Genomic DNA, 6880 nt, shown 5'->3' with positions numbered 1-6880 from the left:
AGAATGAAAGCACAGGGAAATGTATACTCTATTGAAAGTAGAGGTTCAGATAAAAGGAGAAAAGGCAGACTGTCTAAAATATTTTGATGCTTGCAATGCGCCAGGACTTATTTGCAGCCAATGTTTTGCAATTGGGAGTTAAGTAACCCATAGCAGATGTGAGGGAAATCCTCTTGTGGTTGAATTCAGAATTTCCCCCCATGCTATTGAGACATACTACATATCTTCTTAATGGAAAAAGGACCTACAACAACAGCAAATAGAAAAATCAGGTGGCAAAGAATTAAGACAATGATAAATGAAATAATTTTCATTGGATTATATCAACTGAGTGATTTTTTTTCATTTGCAATTGTTAATGAATCTCTCATGGTATTTTTTTAAAGATTTGGATTTGAGACTACCATAATTCATAAAATGAAGGGAAAAAGAGGTCTTCATTTTCTCTTTTATGCCCCCAGGAATTCATCCTAATTTTGTAGAGGATTCAAGTGTCATGAAAAAGTTTCAAGTCTGTCCAGAGAAAGTAAGTAGAAAACAAGTTAAGCATTAGATATTGGAACATGTATTGGATTCAATGACCATTTCTTTTTATATGTATATATATGTAGGAAATTACAAGTAGACAGTAGATAGAAAAAATAATTTGGACTGGAAAAGTGACTTTACAAAAATGATGAGGTGTTTTTTTGTATGATTCTTTCTCCCCAGGATGTTTAATGAATATTATTTTATTTTAGCAAAGCTGGGCATGAGAAGGAGTTCCATGGGAGACACTTACAAAAATATGATGGCTACAGATATCTTAAGTTCATTTTGTAAACCTTGCTATAGATGGTTGCTTCTTTGAGCTATGAGAACTGGGAAGAATATGTTTGTATATGGTATCTCTATAGATCTTAGATTTGTGGATGAGTATTTTAATCTCCTACTAAATTAAGAATGTAATGACAGAATGTATAGTGTACGAGACAAATTCAGCCATTCTTCTTCTCCTTTTCATGTCTGATTACAAATAACCAATCTTGTGACAGAAGACCTCTGTGTGTTGTGCCTCGCTCGCTCCCCCCGCCGCAGCCGGGCCCCTCTTATCTCCTGCCAGACACTGATAGTGCTGAAGAATGTCCTGGCATGCCTCCAGCCCCCAGCCCTGGCACCATGCCCGGACAAACCGAACAAACAAACCTCCCTCCGATAGCATGTGCGCCTGAAGCCAGCCACGAGCTGGGATTACCAACAGCTGGAGATGAAACGATGCAATGGATAGATCCACGCTTCCGGAGAATGGAGAGGCGACGTCACCAAATGGAAGGGAGGGGCAGGCCTGGATAAGTGCTGAGTCATGGAGCCACACCCCATGGCCTATATAAAGGATCTGCTTTCTGGCATTCTCTGAGTCAGGCAAAGTCTAATCTGGATTGCTGAAGTCACATCTTGGATTCCTGCCTGCCCTGAGGACTCTGATAGGACTTTGGCAGAGCTGCAGAGGCACACTTGATACGGACTTCCCCGACCCGGCCGTCAGAGGAGGAGTGGGACACGACACTGTGTCTAAGGTAGATGGGCTAGTGAAATATGCATAGATAGAAGAAAGGATAAAAACAAAGAACAAATGATTAGTTTCATAATATCTCAGTTTTAATTAGAAATCCCTGATTCACTATTCAGATAGTGATAAATGAATGGTATGTGGGAAGCTATCAATGGTAGCATTGATAACAATACGTACCGCTCTTCCTGCTTCCTTTAGCCAATTTGCAAAGTAAATCTTGTTCACTTCAGCCCATCCACTTCTGTAACCCTTAAATGGGAGGCGGGGTGGGAAGGGACTGACTTACTCAAGTTAAAATGTCCCCTTCAGAGGAAGTGAAGCCAGAGATACTCCTGTGCTCCTATACTCTTAGTAAATGCAAGCTGTCCCTTCCATTTTATAGATAAAATTTGGTGATGGAAATATTTTTCATTTCTAGTAATAATATATATTCCTTGCTTACATACCACTTTAAAGAAATATACTACTTTTCTCCTTACTGCAATACTAAGGTTGAGTTCATACATTGTAGTCAACACTATTGTGTGGTTAGCTATAGGTTGTTGAATAAACTACCATTGCCTTGATTCACTCAACATATTAAGCCATGTTTACAGCAATCGTAGTATATATTACTACTAGGTTATGTAAATCAGACCTATTTTTTTCTGCATAGAAACAAAATAGTGATTAGAGCACAATATATTTCTGTAAAATCAAGGGGCTGTTGTCTTTATTGTCCTATGGGATTTTAATTTTATATATTTGAAAGCCAAACTGTTGGCCCATTAGGCCCGAGCTGCAGTAATGAGGATAGCCAGTAGATGGCAGCAAAGAAATTCAGAAAATTGTCTTTGCTATGGTTTAATGATCATTTGGATTTCTGCAACCCAGATCTGGTAACCCTACATTTTGAAAAATTTTCTGGAGAGACTAATCATCAATTTTGGGTAAGGGTCCTTTAGAAAGGTAGGTCAATGTATTATTATCCCCCTTTAGAAATTCTTAGACTGTGTTTTCTGTGGGGCTGAGATCTGCTCTTTTGTACTGCATAACACAACAGGATAATGAAAAAGGCACAGTATGTAATTCCTGGCATAACAGGATGGGGACCATGTTCCCAGTGAGCTGCGTTTCAAATTAAATTCTGACAAGAGAGAGGGTGTTTCAGCCAGGGTAATAATTACTGTTTTCTCTTGGTGAGGAGGAAGCTGAACATGGAAACAATGGGGAGTGTTTGCATTCAGTGTTCTGCTTTTTCAGTTGCGATTCTTTTGAGAAAGTGAGGGGTGCAGGGCTTCTATAGAACCCGTTCTGTTAACAGGAAAATAAAGAATAACCCCGAGCATGTACAGAGTGGATGTTCTACATCACTAAGTAAACTGAACTATCAGCGACTTCTTATGCAGATATTTTAATAAATGTAGGTTATCCAGATGATGCACTAATGGCCTGATTCTTTATTTTACAATCTAGGACAAAAAATATATCTCTTAAATACTACATGCAGTGGCAGATATTTTACTTAAAAAAATGTGTTTTAGATGCTCACTACCATCTGTTTCTTTTCTTTTGGAAAAAAAACCCTCCTAGATTAAATACAATGCAGTTGCCGCTGCATCTCCATTAGCACCACTTGAGGCAATTCAGAAGAGGATAAACTATGCCAGTTTAAAGGGTGAGTAGTGCACTCCAATGCACCTTGTCTGAGGTTTCTTTCTTCTACTGTATTTTCCAGGATAAATTCCTTTAAAGAATTCTTTTTCATTCATGACAGGGAGCCAAACTGAGGACAAAAACTTTGCTTCATCATCGTGCAGCCAGGATATGCTGAGCGGATGGCATGTCACAGGAAAAACTCAGTTTCTGGTAAATGCAGACCCCTGCAGTCAAAGATTTTTAAGATGATCTTTTTTTGTGTGTGCTCTATATCGGGGATTTTCAAAGTTGGCAAGTTTAAACGTGTGTAGACTTAAGATGTGTGAATTGCTGGTTGGGGAGTTCTGGAAGTTGAAGTCCACACATCTTTAAGTTGCCACCTGTCAAATATACTACTCTTATTACTTGACTGGTTTGTAGTGATCCTAGACATCATTTAATTTACAAGTGGCTAAAACTACTTTTGCCTGAAGTTTTATGAAGCATAGCTACAATGGATTTGGAGCAGTGGTGGGTTGCCCATGGTTTAGACCGGTTCTTGCGAACCATTAGTAAAACTGGAGGTAGGCTCCGCCCACCGACCCCAATGCCATCAGGAAGCTTCTGCGCATGTGTAGAAGCAAGTGTGTGTGAGTGAAGCAGGTGCGCGCGTGCGTGATCCCGCTACGAACCAGTAGTAAAGATAAGTAAAACTCACCCTGGTCTGGAGGAAGGAGCCAGAGATGCTCCTGCATTCTGTGTAGGGCTGATAGAGAATATAAAGACTGACATGATTCCTGTGTCTTAAGAAGAGCAACAAAGATGATTAGGGGACTGTAGGCTAAAACATATGAAGAACAGTTGCTGGAACTGGGTATGTCTTGTTTAATGAAATGAAGGACTGGGGAGACATGATAGCAGTGTTCCAATATCCCAGGGGCTGCGATAAAGAAGAGGGAGTCAAGCTATTCTCCAAAGCACCAAGAAGCAATGGGTGGAAACTAATCCAGGAGAGAAGCAAACTAGAACTAAGGAGAAATTTCCTGACAGTTAGAACAATTAATCAGTGGAACTTGCCTCCAGAAGTTGTGAATGCTCCAACACTGGAAGTTTTTAAGAAGAGATTAGATAACCATTTGTCTGAAATGGTGTAGGGTTTCCTGCCTAAGCAGGGGGTTGGACTAGAAGACCCCCAAGGTCCCTTCCATCTCTGTTATTCTAATTCTAATTTCAATTGCATAATAGGTTATCCAAGTATGACAAAGGTATCAAAAAATCCCTCCCCCCCACTAGATCTGAGCAAATTTCAAAACTGATTTGAATCAGTATAATAAAAAGTCCAGGCATCCCGTACATATTGTCTTGTTTTGAATTCCACGGGATAGTTACAATTCAAGTTGAAAACTGAACAATACTTTCTTTCTCTTTTCTTGCAGCTGTTGGAAATGGAGAAGTGAATAAATCTCAATCTTGACTATTGCAATGCCAAGACCAGAGTGAATGCTTGTTTACTTTCTTAGAATTAGTTACTGATTTTTGGAGAAAGAAGATTCAAAGAAGGGTGGAGTAGAGATGGTATAAATGGTTCTCTGTGAAATGTGCTTTCTACGATATCCCCAAATGGAATTTGTTTATGTGAGGAAAAATGACAGATATTATAAAAATAGACAAAGTAGCTCTTCTTTCACACGCGCACACACACACACTGCACATATCACTCTTTAGTCCAAATTTAATTTACAGACCCTATTCATGTGTGAAGGAATAGGAAAAGTTTTCTTTTTTTAACCATGTGATTGCAACTCTCCATTATTGTGGAGTAATGTCCGCTTGCTCCATACATGGTGGCAGAGACATTCAACTTTTCCCACTTTGGAGGGGAAGAATCCTCTCCCCTCCTTTCTACAGAAAGGATTGGAAAAACCGAAATAGCACATCAAATTTCCTTTTGTAGATTTTTCCACATACGCCTTCATGCTTGTTGGCGATTTGGGACTTGTAGTTTCCATGCATCCAGACAGTACAGAAATAGATAAGGCCTTTAGGTCCCTTGGTCACTAATTGAATAAAAGGAGTCAGTACAATTGTATCAAAAGGAGAGTCAGAGGTCATTGCCTGTATCAGTGGTGAAATCCTCTGAAGTCTGCTACTGGTTCTGTGAGTCTGCTACCAAGCATGTGCTTTGCCCGCATGCGTGGCTGAGGCGCGCCCACGCAGCACTAAAAGAGGAACATTTTGAAGCCTTCCGAGTCTGCAAAAGTAAGTAAAACAGCAGGGGGAGAATCCACAGGGCCACGTGATTTAGACTGGCTAAAAAGTAGGAAAGTCGACAATTCTAGCTAATATAAATTGCGTGTCCCAGCTGATCGTCGCCCAGCTAATTGTTGGAAATACCAGTTTGCCCGAACCGGTAGCATTTTTTACTACTGGTTTCAGAGAAGCGGTCCAAACTGGTAGCATTTCACCCCTGGCCTCCAAATGTGTAGGTGGTTCCAGAAGCTTTACTTTCCACAGGTATACAGGATGGCCAAACTCTCCTTCATTATTCAAGGAGAATAGAAATACATGGTGAGCACTCAAACCTGGATGAAGATGCATAGGTGGCGGTAAGAAGGCCCAGTCTATCTCCACAAACCCTCTTGTACCACATATAGCCTGGTTACAGAAATAAAACATTTCAAAATGTCTTTTTAAGTAATATGAAATAAAGGATAGTTACTTGCTGCTACTGTCTTGTTACCTGATTAAACAAAGAAATTAAAAGAATGAATTTATCTGATTTCTATTACAAACATAACATTCAGCAATCTAGTGCAGATTAAGCAAAATAAGGGTTAAATATTTTTGTTGTGTGTCTTTGTTTAAATAATGAAGAGTAAAGATCTGTCCTCACATTTGTCACTTGGCCTCAACCATGATTTTCTCTATGAATACTTCAGTTAAAGAAATTCCTTTTTGCAGTTAAATGCCCTTTCTGGCATTAAAAAAAAGTGAATAATCATGTTCAGTGTGGCTGCTTGAGACTGATTGATGTAAAATGCAAAATATGTACATATATGGGATGTAGGAGGAAGAATTGATTGAAGAAACAAAGAATAGAGTAAGTGGGGTGTGAGGAAGGAAATCAATAGAGGAGAAACTGGGATCTAGAGAGTATTAAGTAGGGCTTCAAATATAGGTAGTCCTTCACTTACAACAGTTCATTTAGTGACTGTTCAAAGTTACAATAGCACAGAAAAAAGTGACATGACCGTTTTTCACACTTATGATCATTGCAGCATCCCCATGGTCATGTGATTTGTATTTGTATGCTTGCAAATTGGCTCATATTTATGATGATTGCCGTCTCCAGGGGTCATGTGACCTGACCCATCTTCTGTGACCTAATAAGCAAAGACCGATTGTAACGAACAGCAGAGAAATACTGTGTCCAAAACTCACTTTCTGAATCACTTTCATAGCAAGCAAATCAAATTGTGATGATCTAGGTGTTGCTGAACTGCAATTCTTCACATTCCTTTACTCTTTGCGTGCTGGTTCAACTGTTGGGGGTGCAGTTCAGGCTACCTTTGCAGGACCATAGGATCTCAATTTCCAATGTATAGTAACATGCAGTGGCACATTGTTAGTGCCTTTTCCAGACAGCCCAAGAATTCCTGTAAAAACTCCATGATAAATTCCTTTGGAGGATGAATCACTGGGTTAAAAGTC

The 6880-nt window shown here is 39.5% G+C and overlaps 1 long non-coding RNA gene across 1 annotated transcript; it reads left to right on the top strand.

Moving 5' to 3' along the window:
- The first annotated feature begins 1077 nt into the window (after window positions 1–1077).
- On the top strand, window positions 1078–5451 carry LOC131203489 (uncharacterized). The gene is made up of 4 exons (XR_009156408.1): window positions 1078–1556; window positions 3125–3209; window positions 3309–3400; window positions 4606–5451. It is a non-coding gene; the product is annotated as an uncharacterized LOC131203489 (long non-coding RNA).
- The last annotated feature ends 1429 nt before the right edge of the window (window positions 5452–6880 follow it).

This window comes from Ahaetulla prasina, chromosome 8, assembly GCF_028640845.1.
Source record: "Ahaetulla prasina isolate Xishuangbanna chromosome 8, ASM2864084v1, whole genome shotgun sequence".
Lineage (NCBI taxonomy): Eukaryota > Metazoa > Chordata > Lepidosauria > Squamata > Colubridae > Ahaetulla > Ahaetulla prasina.
The sequence above is the reverse complement of the archived record's forward strand: the minus strand, read 5'-3'. Positions and strand labels throughout refer to the sequence as shown.